This window comes from Lathamus discolor, chromosome 3 (genome assembly GCF_037157495.1).
Source record: "Lathamus discolor isolate bLatDis1 chromosome 3, bLatDis1.hap1, whole genome shotgun sequence".
NCBI lineage: Eukaryota > Metazoa > Chordata > Aves > Psittaciformes > Psittacidae > Lathamus > Lathamus discolor.
In genome coordinates this window covers 57,357,087-57,381,455 of record NC_088886.1, presented here as the reverse complement: position 1 = coordinate 57,381,455, position 24,369 = coordinate 57,357,087, and the positions used below count along the sequence as shown (strand labels likewise).

Here is a 24,369-nt window from a genome sequence, read left to right as displayed (position 1 = left end):
GTAACGAGTGGTGCCCCTCAGGAATCGGTGCTGGGACCGGTCTTGTTTAACATCTTCGTCGCTGACATGGACAGTGGGATTGAGTGCACCCTCAGCAAGTTTGCCGATGACACCAAGCTGTGTGGTCCGGTTGATACGCTGGAGGGAAGGGATGCCATCCAGAGGGACCTTGACACGCTTGTGAGGTGGGCTGATGCCAACCTTATGAAGTTCAACCATGACAAGTGCAAGGTCCTACACCTGGGTCGGAGCAATCCCAGGCACAGCTACAGACTGGGCAAAGAAGAGATTCAGAGCAGCCCTGCAGAGAAGGACTTGGGGGTGCTGGTCAATGAGAAAATGAACATGAGTCGGCTTCAGTGTGCGCTCGCAGCCCAGAAAGCCAACCGTATCCTGGGCTGCATCAAAAGGGGTGTGACCAGCAGGTCAAAGGAGGCGATCCTGCCCTCTACTCTGCTCTTGTGAGATCTCACCTGGAGTATTGTGTGCAGTTCTGGTGGCCTCAACATAAAAAGGGCATGGAACTGCTGGAAGAAGTCCAGAGGAGGGCCACAAGGATGATCAGGGGACTGGAGCACCTCCCATATGAAGACAGGCTGAGGAAGTTGGGGTTATTCAGCCTGGAAAAGAGAAGGCTGCGTGGAGACCTCGTAGCAGCCTTCCAGTACCTGAAGGGGGCCTATAGGGATGCTGGGGAGGGACTCTTCATCAGGGACTGTAGTGACAGGACAAGGGGTAACGGGTTAAAACTTAAACAGGGGAAGTTTAGATTGGATATAAGGAGGAAATTCTTTCCTGTGAGGGTGGTGAGACACTGGAATGGGTTGCCCAGGGAGGTTGTGAGTGCTCCATCCCTGGCGGTGTTCAAGGCCAGGTTGGATGAAACCTTGTGTAGGATGGTTTAGTGCAAGGTGTCCCTGCCCATGGCAGGGGGGTTGGAACTAGATGATCTTGAGGTCCTTTCCAACCCTAACTATTCTATGATTCTACATAAAGCATCAATTATCAAAACAAAAGTAGAGACATAATAGGAATACATCTCAGAACCAGAAAACCCAAGTGAGAACAGAAAGCTTTCCCTGCTTCTCAACAAAAAATAAAACAAAAAACAACATTCTGAAGCCAAGCATGAAGTTATACAAAGAGCAGCAACAAGAAGAGAGAATTTAAATCCGAGTGAAATGAAATATAGGGGGCAAAGTAGGAATTCTTAAATAATTCCATAGGTAACTGTTACTTGCTTTCCTCAAGTGCAGAGGACGTGCATTTATCTCAAAGGTTGTGCAGGCATCTTTATTTCATGTGTCAGTTGATAGGGATGTATATGCACTATGGGGCTTCTGTTACTTAAAATTGAATTACAAACCAGAATATCTTGATGATGGAAGAACAGTGATAGGGGACAGGGCAAGGAAACATCCAGAAGATTTGAATCCTCTGGTATCACTTTGTTAAACAGCATATGTCCTTCTTCATTTTTTTTTTTTTAAGTGGGGTAATATGAGATGTCTTCTCAAGAATTCAGTCTGAGGCATCATGAAAGGGACTATATTTGGTAGTCTAGAAGGTTAATATGAACCTGTCTAGAAATGAAACGTGGCAGGTGTTATCAGTCAGCATCCAGACACAGCTATACAGCAACTTGGATAGAATTTTTTCCAGCAGCCCACATGCTCCCAGAACACTGCACATGATGAATACAAAAATCAGTGTAGCTGATCAAATGTTTGTCCCTTCTTATGCCTCCATGTGGCAGAGCACAGCTCATGGAACACTGTGCAGCTAAATGTGTACTAAAGTACCAGTGTTCTTAGTTGAATTACTGAATTCAACAAGTTGTTCCCTGAGCTATAGCAGTCCCTTTCTTACAGTCTAAGATGGCTCATGGTTGTAAACTCGAAGTCTATTCTTTAGGAATGTGAAATGTGTACAAACCAAAGAAAAAAAGAGGCCCCCTGCCTGTGTTTAAGAATTGTGAGCATGAAGGTACATACAATGATACTATCACACTTTGGTTTTCAAACAGGACTGCCTATATCTGCAATTCTTTCATTGAGTATCCCATTATACCCACAACAATTTCAGCCTGTGGGTGGGCTGAAAAAGAAAGACTCTACACCTACAATGTGAGGAACCAACCTCAATCCTTCCAACTTTGTCAGATTTCTTGGAAACTATTGGCAAAACCCATGTTGCCTTAATATTTTTACTATTTTCAGAGAGTAACACAACATTTTAAGTCCTCAACTGTAACTGAAATGACATTTTTGCCAGAAATGACTTGTGGACTTCCTCTGTAGTGTATTATGTCCCCAGCCAAAACAGGGACTGGCTGGAGATCATAGTTTCCTCACAGCTATTCCCCGGGGAAAGTAGGACACGATCAGGAGATGATGCCTGCATGTGGCAGGACCAGTCCCAAAACACAGTTCAGAGAGGATTAGGTCATCCAGTTGAATTGTAGCTTAGACCACAATTTACTCCCAGATGAGATCCAAGGTACACTATAAATTATGATGTAATAACCATGCCTTCAGTGCAGGGCCATGACCTTTTTTTTGAGCAGGATGCTTTGTAAAACATTCTGGAAAATAGATTTGACTTTTCTGCTTCTCTTTCCCTAGAATTTAGAAATCTTTCTTCCCCACATTTTTCAGATCTGTTTTTCTCACCTTCACCTGAAAGGTGACTGCTTTGGACAGATGAATGTCTGAAGACAATTCTGGATGAAAGATGCTGCAGGAATGCAAGTCATTGCCAGTACTGTATTTCGTTATGCTCCTCTACTCGCATTTACCCTGCAAACTTTTAAATTAATCAATCAATCAACCTCTTCACTACTCATTTCCTGCTTAAAAAGCCACTGTTTCATAGTGGTATAAACTGACAGTAACGAGGACAGCTCTTAACTATGGTCTACCACAGTTAAGGGATACCAAAGGTGAAAACCTTTTGGTATCTACTAACATGACTGTTTTTACGAAATACAAATGTCAGCTACAGCAAAGGAGAGTAAAACATGCCAGCATAATATGTGTGGAACAAGAATGGCACCTACAGATGGAGTCATGGACCAGGGAGGGGTGTCACATGAAATAATTGGCTTTCGTTTAAAATTTTCCATGAGACTGAAGATTATTGTTGCTTTTGGAGCTCCAGACCTATGCCCAACACAAAAAGCTTGTTCAAGATGTAATGGAGTAGTTCTCAACCCAACCAAGAATCGTCATTTGAAAAGGAGACTAGGTTAGTTCTTACCATAACAGCTAGAACTGATTCCATATCTTAATCCAATAATGTATATGTGTTACCACCAGAACCAATATATTCATTACTATGTATTATTGCTGTTCAATTTGAATAAAAATTCACTGAAATTACCCAAACCAAAGACCCTATTCCTTTCCATAGGGATTTATTAACTATTGCCCGCCCCCACTGTCTTCCATATTGTTTCTGGTTTAGTTGCTTAGGCTCAGTGTAGAGATAGTAATTATCTTCTACCAATTACGTGCTTGGCATCTTAAAAACTTGACAATCTGCCAACAAAGTTCAGAGTGGAGGAAAGGGAAAAAAACCTCTAAGAAACTTCTTTTTCTTCAAATCTAAGTATCTGTCATCATGAACTTTGAATACATAGTACAGTGCCGCTAACTGAAAACTTCTGACCTATGCTGCTAGCTCTGCATCACAACCTGTGTTTAGTATTTATGGCTATACACAGCCCCTAGATTTGCCCTAGATATGGGCAGATTATCAAGCATTCCCTCTGGAAGTAGAGGGGAAGCAGAATCTAAGTCTATCCTTAAAGAACACTGAAGCACATACCATTTGCCAACTTCAGAGAAAGTCAGCTGGAAGGAGAGGGTAGGTTAGAAGGCAGATGCGGCAGTACATACATTTCTTCATTATGATAAGAAAAATAGTTTCTTCCTATACTGCATTAGATGCACATTTTCATGCAGCTGGACACACTTCCCACCCCTCTTACCTTCTTAATTAGGCAGTTTCTTTTTGTTTTGATGACATGATACAAATTTTCAAAACAGAAAACTTAAAATGCTGTCACAAACCAATGATGGCTTTTGGGCTTTATTTCAATCCATTTCAGCAGTTTAAAACCCATTTCCTCAGCATCAGTGTTTCTCTCTGTGGCCTCCTTACAGGTTTCCCTCACCTTCTTCTGAAGCATTTTATGTCAGTCGTTGCTGCCAAGGGCACTCTGCAGTAGACAAATGACTGGTTTGATGAAATATGGCAGTTCCTACACTCCCAAGTGATACAGTTAAGAAAAGAGCAGGAGCTCTTGCACTCACATAAGATTTTACTCAAAAAATTCATTTTATTCCTACTGCCAACTACTCACTGCTAAAAAACACCTCCTCTCCTCAACCTGCCCCAAAAAGTTACACATTTATGATGACTGTAATAATCCTTTCCATATCAAAGTGCCAATTGTACTAGATTATTTTAAATGGAGCTGTGTGCCTCTCCTTAATCTAGCAAATACTGCTGCTAGAGAAAAGGACGGAACATACAAGTCCAGTGATCCAGTACACAGATCATTGCCTTGTGTCTGGCTCTGCACAGTCACTGCCCTATCAACTACTGGAAGCTCAGCTTCAGAAGTGCATCACAGTCCTGCATCCAGCTTTAGAAACATATCCTTGCTTTACACATGAGGAAAACAGACCAGTGAGGAGGGAAAGCCAGGAGAGGAGAGCACACATGAAGACTGCGAAGCAGGTGAGCTCTAGATGTAAAACAGCTTAGCTTGAAACGCAAAGGAGAAATGTGTAATACTCCACACTATACTATGCTGCTGTCACCTACAACCACCATTTAGTTCTCTGGCAAACTAGGGCTGCAGGATGATAATTTTTTCAAACTGTCTAAAACACTACAGAGCTTTACCAAAACAACACAAAAAATCCTGCAAACATCTTGCCTGAAATCATTCATCTTAATATCTAGAACTGCAGCTGATGCTTATCAAGGGATTATCTTGGCAGGGCTTTATTTTTCTGCAGTCTGGGAAGGAAGGGTTAGAGGGTTTATTGTTCTTTTCTAAGAATGAAAACTCAAATAATAAGTAATCTCTGGTTTAGCCAATACTACCAGTTTGAAAGAGATTTGTAGCATAGAGAAAACACTGCAATCAGACCCAGAAGCCACTGACATAAAGAATAAAACCACCATAGCAGTTGGCTTCTTGAAAGCCAGATTACTGGGTAAACTATGTATTCCTTCAACATAGAAATTCTCAAGGCTATGGCAGCTCTTAAATACAGCTTTTTCATTTGTATTCATTAATACACATTTCTCCCCTTATTTTCTTGCTTAGATTATGAATTCCCCGAGACTGGCCGAGGTTGCACATCCCTACAGTGCTTAGTCTATGTGCACATTTTCCTCTCATGGTTTTAGGAACAGCAACCATGGGAGCAAATCAATTCTAAAGAGTCTATATAGTTGTGTATGTAACTTCCATTAAATGGAGTTTTTTGAATCAATTTCTTGTTGCTCCTTTTGAGTACAGTAGCTGTGGAAAGTGTAACTACTGACTTGGAGAAGGAAGAGGTGAATGGTTAGGCAGTGGGACTACACGATCATATAGGTTCCTTTCAATTGAACTGTGCTAGCTATTTGAATAACAGATTGGAAAAAAAATATAGGTGAGGTCTAATTGCAGGGATCTTCTAATTTCTTATCAGCAGGCAGGAAATCTGTACCGAAACATCTGTATTGGACAAAATACTGGGCTAATTTGTTGTTTCAGACAGATAATGGAAACAAAGGCACATATGCAAAAATAAAGAACTCCAAAATCTTCACTTTTGTATTGCACTTTTGTTTTCCTATAGAGAAAGAGATGGAAATACATTAAGTTTTAAAAGACTCCTAGAAAATATCTATAAAACACATATAGGAGACTATATAAAGATTTTGATACAAAAATACAATGTTAATGCATACACTTACTGCATATGCCTTAAAGGATACCTTTCCTATGCTTCAACTGCAGCAGCAGTGTATTTTGCTAAAAATGAAATACCCTTGTACGCTCACCTCTAAATCATTGATCAAACAAATGAAGATCCACATTGATCCTTTAGAACAGGAATAGCAACTGCAGTAATATTTCCAAAGGTTTTAGGCAAACGTGGACAGATGGAGGGCTTTCGAGCACATTCACTTACTGTGCCTCAGAGTCCCAATGCCTTGAAGTATGACATACACACTTTTCTAATACATGATTTAGTATCCACAAACTAATTAAGGATACAAAAAATAATACCTTTTTCTGGAAATACAATTCTTACAATCGACTTTCAATTCTCACCTACTACTAGATCTTTTTACTCTTAGTTCATGTATTTTACCATGTAAAAAAAAAAAAAAAAAAAGAAAAAAAAATTGAATGTTGTTTTCCTTCTTAAGCATCCTCGACCTTTTCATCCAAAGACCCTATTTTCCAAATCAATTTCACCTTCTCTCCATCCTTATGTATTCTTCTCGGTTCAAAAAGCAAACTGTCCGCCCTAGCTGTTTCTGTCTAGGTTCTGCTCTGCTCTCACTAAGAATTCAATTATCTTGTCCTCTTAATGCTTCTAACTGCCTACAGGTCTCTACCATCCCAACTTCCACGACATCTGAGCATTTAAACCCTAGAGTCTCAGTACACCTCCCTGCTCAAGTGCTTGTGAGATGTCCCTCTTTAGATGCAACACATAAGGTGTAAGGGAAATACTCCTTTGGGACAGCTTGCCAGAGAAAAACATCAAACTGATTCAGAACTCTGAGAAATTCTAGGCTAAAAAAATAGTCAGTTCCATGGTAAAAGTGCAATGACAAGTTACAGTGGCAGTGACACAAAACTATGTCCAGAAATCAAACAAATCCAGGTCACTTAGAGCTTCAGGGAACCTTAGGAGCTTCAGGGAACGCCAGCGTCTCCCCACCAGGAGATCACATGCTAGTCTCTAGCCAGCATAAATTCACCCGCTATGTTTCAGACAAGAAAAAAGTAAATTACAGGGAAAAACCCAACAACAAATGCCCAAAAACCAGTAACAATTTACACTGTACCTTAACTGGGTCATCTGCGTTACCTTAGTAGCATACAGCTAGACATCACCCTTTCTAAGCAGCTGCTAGCTACATTTGCTTCTCTTCAAGAAAATGACTGAACTGGACACAAAGCTGTAAATCCTTTAATCACAAATGAACAAGGATACCATAGAAATACAGAGAGAATAAAAGAATAACTGACATTTTACCTTCACATTTGTTCTAGTGAACTAGGACTCCTGCTGTTTCTAATCCATCTTTTCCTGTTACCCAGAAAATGATTCACTATATAGATACACACACACATATAATCACAGTAATTATCTTTAAAAACTGGATAGATGTCCTTGAAATGGAAAGCTTTCATCTTCAGTTCACTGAACTAGGACTTTAGATAAGCAACTTCACCTACTTTTTAATTTTCTTTAGGCAAACCCTATTCCTTCGCAAAGCTTTTCCTTAGATAACAAAGCTGTGAGGCAGCAGGCACAGAATTGCGTGAGACTTCTTTCTGAGTTCTGTGTTATTTTGAAAAGCCTCAGAGGCACTTCTGGAATGTAAGGAAATAGCAAACAACAACAATGAAAAAAAAACAACGTCATTAAGGACATCTGAAATGACATTGTCAATGTTAAGGATATGTCTCAGACGTGTGGTTTAAAGTCGCATTATTTAGGAATGCCACTGATAAATTCTCATAACTAAAGGGCACTGCAGACGCAGCACTTTCCAGCTGGTCTGTGCACAAACTTTGCACCAATTGAAATTTTGGGTTGACACACTAGATTCAATTAGGCAGAAACTATAGCATATGCATGCATATATCTTCATAATAGTGACTTGACACTGATCTTTTTCACACAGGCAAGAAATCAAGTTACGGTACATTGGTATAAATCGAATTATAGCGAAAGTCTTGGAGAATTCATCAATAGGTATGATCAATTTTCTTAAAAGTACATCTCTGAGGTGCAAGTTTGTGCATCTTGGTTCAAACTAGGCAAAGAACATATCAGAAATCATTCTGATTTCTTTGCTTTTTGCTCTCCACACTCTTCCCCCAAATACATTATGGAATCAATGAAACTCCTACACCAAGAACGCTATGAAGTTTATACTGAATTCAAAACATTTTGCATTTTCTGTTCTAGTGTACTTGACTGTTTCTAACTATAGTTTTTGGCGTCTCATGCTTTGGATCGCCTTCATTTTGTGTTTCTTCTGCAAAACTTAAGATTTAAATCCTGCAGCCCCTTGCCTTGCAAGGAAAGAAAATAGATTACTGGATCTATTGTACCCTCCGACTCAAAAAACCCTGTAGATATACATTATTGTTAATAACATCCTTACTGTTGTGCTGCCAGTATAGGAAACAAGAGGCACACAAGGTAGCAGAAAGGAGCAGAAAAGTTAGAAATACATGGCAAGACCCAAAGGGACACAATTTCCTTCAAGAATACAAGGTGCACCTCTGTGCCATCCATCAGTTCCCCCTGTTGTCACCACAAGCTGACATCTGAGCTTTCTTCTCATTACGATTATGCCACAGTTGGGTAAATGTTATACTTCCTTCTGTCTGCAGGTCTCCTACTGAAAGATTAGCTACCAGAGACAACTCAAAACATCAGGAATACTTCCTAAAACTACTGAGACAAAATGGGAGTTAGGAAGCAGATAACCCAGTTGTCACCTCAAGGTTTGGCTGCAGTTAGACACAGGTTACAGAGAGTTGAAAGATGATACTAATTTTTTCATTCCTTACATGGCTAATTTTTTTTTTTGTTACCATTTAATAGTTCTAAGGTAAAGGTAGGAGAGGAGGAAAATGCACAAACCAGACACTTCTCATTACTGTGCTATACAAATTATAGAATGAACTAGGTTGGAAAAATGCTATCAGGAAGAAAGAGGTAAGCTAGGTAGAACGTATTCTAGGCAGCACAATGTATGTAAACAAGAGTCAACATTTCCACTTTTCCACCTTATTCTTGCTACTCTTCATAGAAACAAAACCCGAAAGTATTTTTTTTTCCTTAAACATCAAACTCTTTTTGTTTCTTGATGTATAAAGTACACAGAATGCTCAAGTAGTATCTCAGTCTCTGTATTACAACTTTAGTCTATTTGTCTTTACTTGCTCCTGGCCATACAGCTCTGCCTTCACCAGTTACCTTCACTGTCTGCAGTATTTTCTTAATGAGGCAGAAGGATTTGAATGTCCTTGTTAAGCCTGAGAAAGAACACTTGGCAAGTCTATTGCTCTTAATGGAGCATCTCTTTGCAATAGTCTATTTCTACTTGTCTAGCACATACTGGTACTGTTCAGCCTAAAACCAGTATTTACCGTGGGGCCAGAACAAAACGAAGTGGTACACTGTGATCTTATCCATGCAGAGGGATTTATGGTACCAGGCATTGTGCTAAACCAGAATAAATTACACGACTAGAAATCCTACAAAGCAAAGCAAAGAGACAACAAGCTAAGAAGTCAGGGAAGAGGAAGAATGTGTTGGAAAAGGTTCAGGGGCATACTATTGGATACTGAAACTAGCTAGTGCCTTAACTGTATTTCAAATTTTGCTGCCTTTGACATTACCAAAACTATTCCTTCTCCACCTTTTTCTGTTTCTTATCCATTCCACAAAAGGGCATGATGATTCTTTTACGTAGTAGTATAAAATATTTTGCTGAGAAACTCAGTCCTTCACACTTAGCGCAGCACTGGCTTATTTCAAATAAAAAACACTCTTCAGCTTAGGCTGTTTAACAGACTCTACATTGAGCAGCAGCAACCTGACAAACTGCACATAATCAATCTCTCTTGAGCTTGGGAAAAGGATCCCACAGTTGAATCTTGACTCCTTCCTTTGAAAATTTTTCCACATTGGTGAATAGGATTCACATAAAAACATAATCATTTCCATGGCGAACAGGTTGGAGGATTTTGTCCTTTGCCAGTTTAGAAGCAATTAGCCACTGTAGTGGCCCAAGACTGTACCTATGCTCTGTTACACATGAAAAATTTACATATGGATGTGCAGGAATTAATTGAATTAGAGGAACTTTTGGATGGATCAGTTCATTTTCTACTGATAAAAATAATAAGAGATAAGTAGAGGCAAACAAGTATTTTTAAGAAACAGTCCACAGTGCAAGGCAGAATGAAATAACCTAGAGAAAAATCATTTAATGGTGTGTATCAACAGCATTTTTATCTTGACAAGTGTTACTTGACAACTCTGAAAAAGCTCTTCCGAATTATTTCTCAACTTTAAAGAATTGCTTCAGAATAAGTTTACTCACCAGGTCATATTCTTGGTTTTGTTTTCTTTTTTATTATTAACATTAATATGCCTAGATGCCTCCTTCTTTGAGTATTTCTTACCATTTCCATTGCCACTCTCCCCTAGGTATTTTATTTTACTTTGTATTTTATTTTTCAGCAAGAGATTACAAGCTTTTATTTCTTTGCTACGCTGTGTTCTGAAGTAAAATATAGCCGGGGGGGGGGGGGGGGGGTAGGGAAATCAGCTGTCTGCAAGGGTTTGAGTTTGAGTTCCAGGGCCAGGGTGGGGATAGCAACCAATGGATTCAAATAGGCATGCAGATCCAGTGAAATAAGCTTGCTGAACACTGACATTCATTCCCTTCCTTTGGGGGGAAGATGTGGTATTCTCAAGAGAGTTAATGGACAAATATTGGGGTTATAAAAAGAAAAGATATTTCACCTGTCACATAAGAGAAACACTCGAGTGTTAGGAAGTGACTGAAGAGCAGCAAGAAAATTCTGTATTACATGGGAGAAAAGAAAATACGCTGAAAAGAATGGACACTACACTCTAAAGTCTTAACTTGCTCTAATTTATACTGAAAACTGGAAGAGGAAGTATTTATCATCATGATAAGTACTTCAGAAATCTCTAATAGATGTGAGATAGGTATCTGCTTCTATCATCTGAACAGTGTATCTAATGCACCAGTCAGCCTGAGAACACACAGCAATGTGAGTAATTTGGTCATGTCTGTGAAAGAATAGCAGCCACGTCTACAGGATTTTACCAAATAGTCCTTGCAAGTATCTAAATTCAATTAAAACCCAAAACAGAACAAGTAGTATTGTCCAGGAGTAATTCTATCAAACAGGTGAAAGGCAGTCCTTTCGGACTAACTGCTTGTTACAGCAATCGCATGGGAGTAAACAGCTGTAGAGAGCTTTTCAAATCATTACTATGCTCTAACCTCTTAACCCATATTGTGCCCTACTTTCTTCATGCACTGGATGCTGCATTAGCTTTGTTGTCATAGAGAAAAGTGATAAACCAGAGAACAAATGTTTACAGTCCACTCTCACTTTCTAGATTACCCTACATTATTAGGACTAATGACTCCAGAAGTTTGCCATAGATATGGACAAGGCTATGATAATACGAACATTTCACACTTTGAGTTTAAAATGAACTAGATTTAAACTATTTCATAATTCACTGACATATATAGTATGCAAGATAAAATATGTCTCACATCATCTTCATTCATGACAATATTGAAGCCTTATGCTTTCCTCAAATATGCTGCTTTCTTTTGTGTGCAAAACAATGGTTACAGACAGCTCTTGCAATAAAAATGTCAACTTCTATAAAGAGTTACAACACTTTTATATTAAATACCAGCAGTTACAACTTTCAGAATCATGAATTTCATAAATGCTTTATAGTTTTGTTATGCATTTCCAAGGTATTAGGCATTTATGGATTCTGTTACTCTAATAACTCTGAAGACCAAAGTTTTCTATCTGTGTCTTCTTCTCCACCATCCCATAATATAACTCAAAATGTTTGGAACAAAGTAGACTTTTAAAAATGTATTTCCATTACACAGATATATATGTACATGTATGTATACAAACACCCACAAATAATTTGATACATTATTTCATACCCTTTGACTCCAGTTTCCTACAAATCAGGTGGATCTTTGGTCAGGTGAATCCTATTTCTGTACAGAATTATTCCAGTTTTGCTCTAGTTTGATGGCTAGCGTTCATTGTGGGTATATGGGGTTTGTATTCATTACAAAGCTCAGTACAGTCTTTGAGACAGCTATTAGGGATAACAAATGAGTAAATCTGGAAATTACCAGTTTTGGTGCCAGAACAAGAGAGAGGAGTGTATAACCTGGTATTTCAAAATGATGCCTGCTGACAACAAAAGACATTCTTCATTTACTTTACTGAGTAACGTCATGTTGGCATACCAGTGAGGTGATCTTGCCCAGACACACTGTGTTTGGTGCTAGAACTGATTTGAGACAGTATGAAAGGAGGATGAGGAAAGTGCTGGTACATGATCTGGTTCAGTAAGAAACAGCTCTACCCTCTGGTGGTTGGGTAGCTTTACTTCCAGGCTTGAACAGCTGCTAATTAAAATATTGTGACAAGATGAGGAATTCAGCATATGGTTATTGATATTCATAAGAATAAATGTATATTAAACATAACACATAAGAATTCATTAGAACAAAGTGTGTTCATATAGGAGAAACTTTCCAATGAAAGGCTGTGCTAAAGCTAATAGTGTAGTTACAAGTAGACCTGCCAGTGTAAATACCAGCAGCATAGCAAAATCCCTCTTCATGGCAAAGGGAGATTGCAGCTGCTACGTAGACATTAATCCTGAATGTAAAAAGTTGATTTTGTAGTTGTTTCTTTGCAAGAGATTTCAAGCCAGACTTGAGAGAATACTGAGGCACACAGGCTTCATCACACAGACCACCATCCCTGTTTTCCACAGCACCCCAAATATGCAATCCAATGTACAGTGCCACACATTTTACTAGACAAATACAGCTATGCCCAGCATGCAAGGACAGGAGATCCTGAAATTAGTGAGTACTCCAAGATCCAATCTCTAACTTTACATAAAAAGCCATTTTCTGGTTTGCCACACATTATGACTGTCAACCCTATTCCTAGATACTTAGGCCTCACTTCCTAAAAATTCTAGAACAGGCTTCAGTCTGTACAGACAACTTAGTGTCTAATGACTGTCTAAACGCAGTCAAAATTTGAAGTCCAGGTTATACATCATGGAGCTTGGGTCTAAACCTGTATTTTGTAAGCTGTAACAAAACACACTGCAGGTCACCTACTTCTTCGTATCATATTCGGGAGCCAAGGAACCAGAAATGTCAGAAATATAAAGTTCTCTCATCACTAAAGAAATTGTTTTCTTGAGGTCCACTGCATTTGCCTACCACCTGTAGTCTTTATTCAATTACATTTAGACTACAAGTTCTTTGGGAGAAGAACTATCTTCTTGTTAATAGCAAAACTGGCAAAATTAGTCCCACCTCAACTCATTTAAAGAGACTCTTAAGTTTGCTTCTTGACATGAAAAGCCGTCACATTAATTTTCTCTGCATCTTCCTACGAAAAGCAAGATTAAGAAGTCAAAATATTTTTTAAAGTAAACTTTCCTTCTAATCTCATTTCTATGATTCTATCACTGTAATATTAGGGGGGTGTGCATGGTATTTTGGGAGAAGATATTTTTTGGTTTTACACAATCCAGGATTTAGCAATCTCATGATATAACCCCAGACACTTCACAAGTTTAACACAACTCTGGAATGAAAAGAGGTTGCAGTGATACATCCAGAATAAATATAAAATATGATAAAGTCGAATGATAAAGACATGTTAAAGTCTGCTACCACCCACTCTGACGGATCTTCAGAAGTTTGTTTCTTCATTATCAACCCAAACTCACTTACTTTCAGTGGTGATATAGCTGTGGGTTCACACAATGTCCTAGTCTATTCCTGGGCTCCCTAGACTCTCTTGTAGTACAAACAATTACTCATAACAGCTACTTATGCAAAACAAATTGCTTTGTGCTTCACCATTGCTTACAATGCCTTGGAGGATACATCTTACTGTGAGAGGGACTAACTGCTAAGCTGTCTGAAACAAACAGTATTTGGTGTCTTTAGAAGAAAGGTCACCAGCTTGCTCTTACTTAGAATAAAGTAATATCAGATTTTGAAATAATGCATTAAATGGAAGTACTGCAACACAAAAAAGGAGTCCAGAAGAGGAAAACCAAACCATAGAGAGAAGCTGAGAGAGCAGGAAGGACCTGCAACTTATTTGTTAAACATAGTGATTCATTGTCATAAAATTACAAAACGAGGTAACATATAGATGCAAGCATACTGTATATGCAAATTGAGGATTCAAGGTGAGGATTCAGACAAACTAACACTTAATTCTTCATGGAATTTAAAATACTCCCTAGGAATAGCCTTCAATTTCCTTATAAGGTTGATAGTTTAGGAAAGTAGTACGATCTGTTAGTTTCATTCCATTGAGCATTGGGTGAATTCTCAATTTGTATTTCCTTTCCCTTTTCTCTATTAAATTCTAGGCCATTCTCCAAATATTTGTATTTGTACACATAGTTCAGGACAATAAGGTGGCTATAAACAGCTGGCAGACGGTTCCAGAGACTAGTAACTGCACAGAAGCCATGTTAAACTCTGTTTCTACCCCAAAACAGAGTATCTAAGCCTTAAGGAAACTAAAAGGTAGACAACTAAACTTCAAGAAGTTACAAACATGATGGAGAACCACATCTCAGTCAGAAACAAGAGTCCAGTTTTGGAGGCAGCTGTTTTCCCAGAGTGGAGGCAAGCAGTCAAGGTCCTATTTGTGATTACACACTACCTTACCAAGCATAGTAATGTCAGCACAGCTCACACTTCAGCACTTCTGCTAAATCAGCAGAACTCCTGAAACATGTGCTACAAACTAAAGAGAACACCAAAAACACCATCACACAGAAACCAGTGGAGCTTGTACACAGTTATTCAATTAATTTGCCAAATCAAACAACATACATCTATATTTTTGCTCCAGGTGTTGCCAAGACTAGCCCATAATCCAACATTTAACATAACAGCATCTACTATTGCTATGAAAGATAAGAGTACTGATACAACACAACTGGGAAAACAGTTATTCTCTAAAGTTTCTTTTTCCATGTGTTCTGCGTTTTTGTCAGCCATGTATGAAGAAAAACAAACCATTGTGATCCCAGCTTGAAGATAACATAATTAGAGGGATAAAAACAATTTCTAAGTAATCATAGAATCATAGAATAGTTAGGGTTGGAAAGGACATCAAGATCATCTAGTTCCAACCCCCCTGCCATGGGCAGGGACACCTCACACCAAAGCATGTATCGCAATGCTTTGTCAAACCTGCCCTTGAACACTGCCAGGGATAGAGCATTCACAACCCCCCTGGGCAAACGATTCCAGCACCTCACCACCCTAACAGGAAAGAATTTCCTCCTTATATCCAATCTGAACTTCCCCTGTTTAAGTTTTAACCCGTTACCCCTTGTCCTGTCACTACAGTCCCTGATGAAGAGTCCCTCCCCAGCATCCCTATAGGCCCCCTTCAGGTACTGGAAGGCTGCTACGAGGTCTCCATGCAGCCTTCTCTTCTCCAGGCTGAACAGCCCCAACTTCCTCAGCCTGTCTTCATACGGGAGGTGCTCCAGTCCCCTGATCATCCTCGTGGCCCTCCTCTGGACTTGTTCCAGCAGTTCCATGTCCTTTTTATGTTGAGGACACCAGAACTGCACACAATACTCCAGGTGAGGTCTCACAAGAGCAGAGTAGAGGGGCAGGATCACCTCCTTCGACCTGCTGGTCATGCTCCTTTTGATGCAGCCCAGGATACGGTTGGCTTTCTGGGCTGTGAGCACACACTGCCAGCTCATGTTCATTTTCTCATCGACCAGCACCCCCAAGTCCTTCTCTGCAGGGCCGCTCTGAATCTCTTCCTTGCCCAATCTGTAGCTGTGCCTGGGATTGCTCTGACCCAGGTGTAGGACCTTGCACTTGTAGTGGTTGAACTTCATGAGGTTGGCATCAGCCCACCTCACAAGCGTGTCAAGGTCCCTCTGGATGGCATCCCTTCCCTCCAGCATATCAACTGGACCACATAGCTTGGTGTCATCGGCAAACTTGCTGAGGGTGCACTCAATCCCACTGCCCATGTCAGAGATGAAGATGTTAAACAAGACCAGTCCCAACACCAATCCCTGAGGGACACCACTCGTTACCGGTCTCCAGCCTGACATTGAGCCATTGATCACAACTCCTTGTGTGTGGCCATCCAGCCAGTTCTTTATCCACCGAGTGGTCCATCCATCAAATTGATATCTCTCCAATTTAGAGACAAGGATGTTGTGTGGGACAGTGTCAAACACTTTGCACAAATCCAGGTAGATGACATCAACTGCTTTACCCCCTCCTCCCAGCAGTTCTGTAGCCCCTTAATAGAAGGCCACCAAATTGGTCAGGCAGGATTTCCCCTTAGTGAAGCCATGCTGGCTGTCACCAAGCACCTTGTTGTTTTTCATGTGCCTTAGCATGCTGCCCAGGAGAATGTGCTCCAAGATTTTACCAGGCACAGAGGTGAGACTGACTGGTCTGTAATTCCCTGGGTCTTCCATTTTCCCCTTCTTGAAAATGGGGGTTACATTTCCCTTTTTCCAGTCATCGGGAACTTTACCTGACTGCCATGATTTTTTAAATATGATGGCCAGTGGCTTAGCAACTTCACTCGCCAGCTCCTTCGGGACCCGCGGATGGATTCCATCAGGTCCCACAGACTTGTGTACATTCAGATTTTTAATCAATTTCTTTGGTTTCTAATTGCCTGTGAAACCAAGAAAACTTTACCAGGAGAAGCCCTCTTCCTGCGTTTACAGTGAACAGATTTAACGGCCTTGTCAACTATGTCAACTACTAAACTGAATGTTCCTGTGGAGAATTCGAGATACAAAGTCCTAAGAAGATCATATTTTTATTCTGACTTACAGCTTGATTATAGCAGCATCACTAGAACTTTTTTTTTTTGGTGCAAATTAGCTCCTAACAGATTCACTTTCATCAAATCACAATTCACTGTTGTTTCTGGCATACAGCGTTTATGTACACCAGTATTCTCATGTGAAATAAAAAGGAAGCCATATGTTTTGATTCACCTTCAGTTCCATCTGCCATATGATGTTTTCTACTGACAAAATGCTTTTAATGAAGTGTTGAAATCTATTTCCAAAAATGGGTCAAAACTAAAATACTAAGCCCAGTTTAAGGCTAAAATCTGTATTAATATGAACATTACAGTTCTATATGAATTAACATATTTTACTTTATTCTGTAACATGCGTTTCCATAAAGATACTTCAGGCTCTAAAAATTCATTTTGTTTTCTTGCTCTGCAAGCTTAAACAGATCAAACAAAACAAACACATATTGAGGATGCCTGGAACTTACTTCAAATGCTGCTTCACCGATAGCTTAAGGGCAACTACTTCTTAGGAAGTCAATTAATACAATATTAGCTTTTCAATGTGCTAACTACTATTTTGCAAGCAGTAGGTGAGCCTGCCCCCTAATTTCACTACTTCTTGATTTTTTTTCCCCTCGAGCAAAAAGCTGAAAAATAAGCACTGGACTTTATCACAGACTTGTCATGGATTTGTGATACATACACCTTTCTTAAGTAGAACATGAAATGAGTTTGTAGTCTTAAATTGTAATGTCACAGAAATCAGCAGCACATCTGTACACTGTATTGATAAAACAAGTCAGTGTGCTTTTCCTGAGTAGCATATACACTTCTGTGACACGAAGACTTGCAGGTAGGTCTCTGACTACTATTTAAGTTTAATAAAATAGCACCAGCACTGTTTTGTTTCTCACATTACACCAATACAATAGAAAATGAGTTTGCTAGTGTCTGCCCCACCTATCTTGATGGGGTTTTGCCTATGCCATTCAGTGTTGCACTTTTCAGTCTCAGAATTCCCAAGCAACTTGCTGTTCAGAAATTATACCTATCTTAAACCCCATTGCATTGGTTTGGGAGGGGTTTGAGGACTGGGTTGTACTGTTTGTTTTTCCAAATGAAGTCATTCAGAACAATACATAATAGCTATATATAATTGTAGGCTTTAAAAGGACTGCGGATGACTACTTCTCTACAGAATCTACAATTTCCAATCTGCTATTCAATCACACATTTTACAAGAAAGAAAATGGGTGGACTGAAGCATGTATTTCAAACTATTTCAGCCTGAGCAGCAAAGCTGGTGTTATGTGACCAATTTAATTCAATGTATTCAAAATAATAAAGAAAATATTACATTTACTCATTTTTAAGTTCACGAGATGGTAATCAGAATCTGAAGCTTCCAACAGATTACTCAAAGAAGATGACTGTAAACACTAACTGGGGTTTGAGTTGTTTCTGTAGGTGGACTTGATTCTTGTGTGGTAGCAAAAACCTTGCTTGCAAATTCTCAAGAGAAACCATGGCAGAAAATTAAAGCACAAGGAGAGACTTATCACAAATAAATGATGATAGGTTCATGCACTTGTCATTGATTTGATTTTTCATCTACTGCTATTTAGATGAAGGAGTACTCCACCCTTCTATTCCTCCTTGCAAGGATGACTCAAAGTATTTACATCTTTATGTGTAAAGACAACCTCTTTCTTCACAAAGCTCAAGATACTTCATTAAGATAATTTTAATAAAAATTAGTGTGGTTGGCAGAAATCAATTACATTTATTCCTTTCTAGGGATAAATACCACTAACAAATGAGAATTAAAACAAAACCCTGAGCTGACATCTGCTAATTAGTCTATTCTAGTATCATACAAATTGCAACTCTGGGGCAGTAACTTCCCTTGTTTAGCACCACATTGTCTCACCATCATTTCTGAATAGCAAATCAAGCACTCCCTCAGCAAAGATATGTCCTCTTGACAACACCCAGCCTTACACTTTCCACAAAAAGGGCTCACAATTTTACCAGCTTTAATGCCAACACCATCACAGTTCTTACTTGCCACACTGAACACAAAGAATGTCTTTGGTGCTGATCCTGCTCCCTGGGGAGTTCACACGAACTCAGTTACAACTAATGAGGAATTTATGTCCATTAGGTATAACAACTTCTATTCCCCTCCAAAAGCAAAAACATGGTATCTAATAAAAGTAAAGTTATACAGGGAAAGGTAGGGACAACTTCAATAAAATAAAACTAGCTGCAATAAACCAGAGTAATTTTAAGTACATGTGTCCAGCTGCCAACTGGATTTAACTCCATTCACCACCACTCTCTGGGCCCAGCCGTCCAGCCAGTGTTTTGCACAGCAAAGCATACACCCACCTAAGCCACAGGCAGCCAGTTTTCCCAGAAGAATACTGAATTAATTCATTATCACAAACCCTCTGCTTGATCTCTACTCACTTACTGTTAGTCATATCAGCCAGTGAACATGAAAAAGGGTGACCAGCAGCTACTTTGTGTAAGAATACAGAAGCGACAGGGAGCCTTTTCTTTTTCCCCTATTTGAAACAAGATTATTTTTACCAGTTTTCATACTCTGCTCCTTTGAGATTCCATTCACCAGACAAATTCTTTATTAGAATTGCATGGCAACAAGATAAACATGGACTGAAATAGAAGCCAGCTGAAGGAAGATGAGTGAAAAACAAACAGAGAATCAGCACTGCTGGAAACAAAGGGTCACATACTGGTCATGGAAAGGAACTGAGATAAATGAAACATTATCACTGAATGAAATGTAACTCCTTAACTTAGACAGGTTTGACTTGGGCCCAAACCTCTGAGGTTCTGTTGTTTTTGTTTTTTCTTTCTTTTTTTCCTCATTTAAAATAGGATTATGTAAAAACATTGAAAGGTTACAAGTAAAGAACTTGTAAAGCCATGTAATTTTGTATGACACTTCAAGAGCATAAAGTAAAGCTGCAAAACACTGCAGTATGATATTTAACTACATTTCCATAATGAATAATTAAACAATCAGATACAGCATTCTATAAGATTGTTAATTAAAAGAAGGAAAACACTGAGGTAGCCAAGCAATATCCATTATACATACAGTCAACGTGGAAAGACCTGGATTTGTCACATCTTAAACTTTCAGTCTACTACTTCAATCCAAGCATCCCATGTTGCACTACAAGTATTGTATTGCAGGCTGCTCCAGTAGCATTAAAAGCACTGCAGTCTCCCTTAGCGATCCCCTGGAAAACAATATGTGCATCTCAGGACACGAGCTCAGTGCCTAACTTCATCACATGGAACAGTTTCCAGTATTCACCATGACTGCTAATGAGGCAGCAGTGCAGCATGGGGTGGGAAAGCTAGGCATCAGGGCAGAGGTGCTTGGGGGACCATGGTGCTGGAGGCCAGGGATTCAGGGACAGGATTCTGAGGGGGAGTCAGGGGTTCGAGGAAGGGGTGCTTGGTGGACACGGATTTTGGGAGTGGGCAGCCATGAGGGTCCAGGGGAGATAGGGAGTGGTGCCATGGGGTGGGAGAAGTTGCCATGAGGGGCAGGGGCAGCAACTCAACGGTGTGTGCCACTATGGGGGGGGGGGGGGGGGGGGGGGGCTGCAAATGGCCACCATGAAGGGCAGCCAGGAGAGGAGATCTTGAGGGAAGATCAGTTTGTCCTCAGTGATATGGTTTAGTTGATGCCTTTGGCAGTCCTGGGATAACTGTTGGACTTGATTTGAGAGGTCTTTTCTAACCTTGTGATTCTATGATTTAGTGTAAACACAGGGAGAATTCAGCACCAGGAAATTATGAAATCACAGACTAGTTTGGCTTGGAAGGGACCTTAAAACTCACCCAGTTCCAATCCCCTGCCAGAGACAGGAACATCTTCCACCAGACCAGGTTGCTCCAAGCCCCATCCAACCTGGTCTTGAACACTGCCAGAGATGGGGCAGCCACAGCTTCTATGGGCAACCTGTGCCAGCGCCTCAGCACCCTCGCAATAAGTAATTTCTCTCTTATACCTAACCTGAATTTCCAGTTTCAGTTGAAGTGCGCAGCTCCTGCAGCTCCAGAGGCACAAAGCAGTCCCACGGCCCAGCCGAGCCTTTTCCAGAGGCTTGACACGAGCAGCGACCGGCCGGGGGCCGGGACAGCGGTAACGGCACCTCAGGGAGCGCGCAAAGGGCGAGCGGCCCGGTCCGCCCACAACCCTCGGGGCTGCGGCCCGCCCTGGGCGCTCAAATGTCGCCACCCACACGGAGCTGATGACACGAGAGGCTGCAGTGCAGACCCCGGAGTGTACAAAATGCAGAGGCCACAAACATCCCCCAGCACACGGGGAAAGGAAGGGGGGCATTAATCCAGGGGGTTGGGAACGCGTCACAAAAAAACAGAAGAAAAGGAGGAGGAAGAGGACAAATAAAAGAGGTTTCCTCCAAAACCTGACACCCCCACCCAGACCCACTTCACAGCTAATGAGGTAGCATTCACCACAACTGAACAACCAGTTGATGCACCAATACAGCAGATACCCAGCGCCGCATCCAAGGCAGTGCATGACAGTAATGGGAGACTGTACTTGGAAAGGCACAGAAGCACCCATCTCTCGGCCTGATTCAGTCTCAAGAGAGGTGTGTTGCCTACCAGGAGCTCGGATCAGGGATGTTGCTGAGAGGCTGCCTAGTCTAGGAAGTCCCATGAATCTTGCAGAGATAGAAGTATTAAACATTCAGCCTTGCAACCAATACGCTAAAAGAAAGTATGCCTCAAATGTACAGAGCAGCAAGGCTAAGTTACTTGCTGAGGTCCATAGATCAAAGTGCTGTCTGTTTTTCAGTTGCTCACCTTGAACTACTGAGCAGCTAACCGTAAGTGGAGAGAGGAAGCATTGAGCATTGTTTAGTATTTTGCTCATTTATAATCCAGCTATTATTACAGTGCCCCTTCTCTAAATGCCTCAGCTCTACACTGTTATTTCTACTCCTGAAGCTTTATAGTTGCTTAATCTCTCTCACAGTTTGACAGTTATTTTTAACCTAAAAAGGATTTAATCCTGTTACATGTTTTCCTCTGTCACTTTTTCCATCTCATAATTGTGCTCTGGAGCAGACTGTTTTCATAGTAAAGCTGTAGACAGTACTGAGATCAAATGAAACCCAAATTCATCCCATGGTCATAACCTTAATAAGACAACCCATTTAAGAAGCCATATCTTTTCACATTGCTATTTAAGTGAAAAGATGGTGGCAATCAGAAAACTGCCATAATGACTATTGGAATATAAAAACCAAATGAAAAGCCAAACACAAATGTCTTTTACACACTGTTACTAATATTCAGGATAACCTTTGTGGGTTACCCACTGTTTTAGAAATGCCTCCTTTTATATCAGAACAGATTCCTGTGTAAGCCAGACCGTATGCTACTGATCACTTTGTTTATTTAGAAAATTGTAAATTCATTTTCCTACTTAAAAAGCTTTATCATTCAGACAAAGAAGAGAGGGGGGAAAAGCTATTACTTATTATGTATTCCCACAAGCACTGCCTGCTGCAAGTGAACTGCCTATACGTATAGTATACACTGAAGTTTTTCTTGCAAGCCTTTCATCAAATTTTACTAATTAATTTGAATTAAAGGATTCTTTCTATAAAATTTCTTAAATTGAAAGCCTACTGCACTTATTCACACCAAGTAACATCGGTACACGAGTAAAAAGTCTTTCAGAAAACATGCTCAATTTTTTGATATGTACTTCTAAGTATTTCCCAACAGATGGAAGTTCATCTTTTGGATCCCAGCCTTTGAACCTGGTGAGCATTGCTATGTCTTCATGTCATTCTGCTCTGACAAAATATTCCCTAGGACATGCCAACAGATGGAAGATTTTGTTTCTTAGTGCTAAACTAATAGCATCATTTTATTTGAAGGACATACAGGCCAAAATCTCCAAGAATCAACAGCAACCACCACCAAACTGAAAGGTCCACAGTATCTATAAATCAGCAGACATGGGGCACATGAGCTAGTACTTACACAGTACCTTCTGCAGTCAAAAAGGAGGCTCCCCTGCAGCTTGTGGTACAGACCATGGTGAGGCAAGCTTTTCCACCCCACAGCCCACAGAGATCCATGATGGAGGAGATACCCACCTTCAGCCTGGAAAGATCCACAACGTAGCAAAAATTAACATACAGCCTGGCAAGGTCCATAGTGAAGCAGAGATCCACTTGCAGCCCAAGAAGGTTAATGGTGAAACACAGATCCACTTGCAGCTGGGGGAGGTTAATGGTGCAGTAGATACACACCTGCAGCTCATGGAGGTTAATGGTGAAGCACACATCCACCTGCAGCCTCTGAAGTCAATGGTGGAGATGATAACCACCTGTAGCCCCTGGAGTTAATGGTGGAATAGGTATCTACTTGCAGACTATGAAGTTAATGGTGGAACAGATATCCACCTGCAGCCTGGGGAGGAACTCATACCAGAGCAGGGGGGTAGCTGAAGGAGACTGTGACTCCATGGGAAGCCTGTGCTGGAGCAGGCTCCTAGCAGGACTTTTGTTCCTGTGGAGACAGAAGCCCACCACGCTAGAGTAGGTTTCCTGACAGGACCTATAACCCCACAAGGGACCCATGATGGAGCAGCCCGTTCCTGAAAGATGCATCCTGTGGGAGGGACTCACACTGGAGCATGTCATGAAGAACTGTAGCTCCTGGGAGGGATTCACACTGGAGAAGTTCATGGAGGACTCTCCTGTGGAAGGGGCCCCATGCTGAAGCAAGGAGAAAGTATTAGAAGTCCTTTCTTGAGCAGGATGGAGCAGCAAAGACAGTGTGTGATGAACTGACCACAATCTCCATTCCCCATCCTCCTGTGCTGCTGGGGGTAGGAGGCAGAGAAAACTGGGCCTAAAGCTGAGCCCAGAAAGAAGGGAGGGGTGGGTGGAAAAGTGTTTTAAGATTTTATTTCTCATTACCCTATTCTCATTAGACTGGTAATAAATTAATTTCCCCAAGTTGAGTCTGTTTTACCAGGGACAGTAACTGCTAAATGATCTCTTCTTATCCTAATCTTGACCCAAGGGCCTTTCATTACATTTCTTCTCCCTCTGTCCAGTTGAGGAGAGGAGTGATAGAGCACCTCAGAGGTCACTGGTCTCCAGCCAGGGTCAACTCACCGCAAGAGGTAAGCAAGCACAGGGGCATAAAGAGTGAAAAGCAGAGTTGCAAGCCTGAAACTTGCTATGAAACTTATAAACCTGAAAGGTAACACTGTCACAATTGTTGGTTTTAAAACCACAACACAATCTGTTGCACAATAGTTCCAGCACTAATTCAGCTGCAAGTTTAGACACATATCAAGCAGCTTGGCTCAAGCTTTTTCACCACGGCAGTGCATG

General features: G+C 40.7%; 1 long non-coding RNA gene across 1 annotated transcript in view; it reads right to left on the bottom strand.

Moving 5' to 3' along the window:
* Window positions 1-23,195, bottom strand: part of LOC136012312 (uncharacterized) — a 69,569-nt gene extending 46,374 nt beyond the window's left edge. Inside the window, exon 1 of the long non-coding RNA XR_010611667.1 lies at window positions 23,010-23,195. This is a non-coding gene — a long non-coding RNA (uncharacterized LOC136012312). The remainder of the gene's footprint in view (window positions 1-23,009) is intronic.
* Between the last annotated feature and the right edge of the window lie 1,174 nt (window positions 23,196-24,369).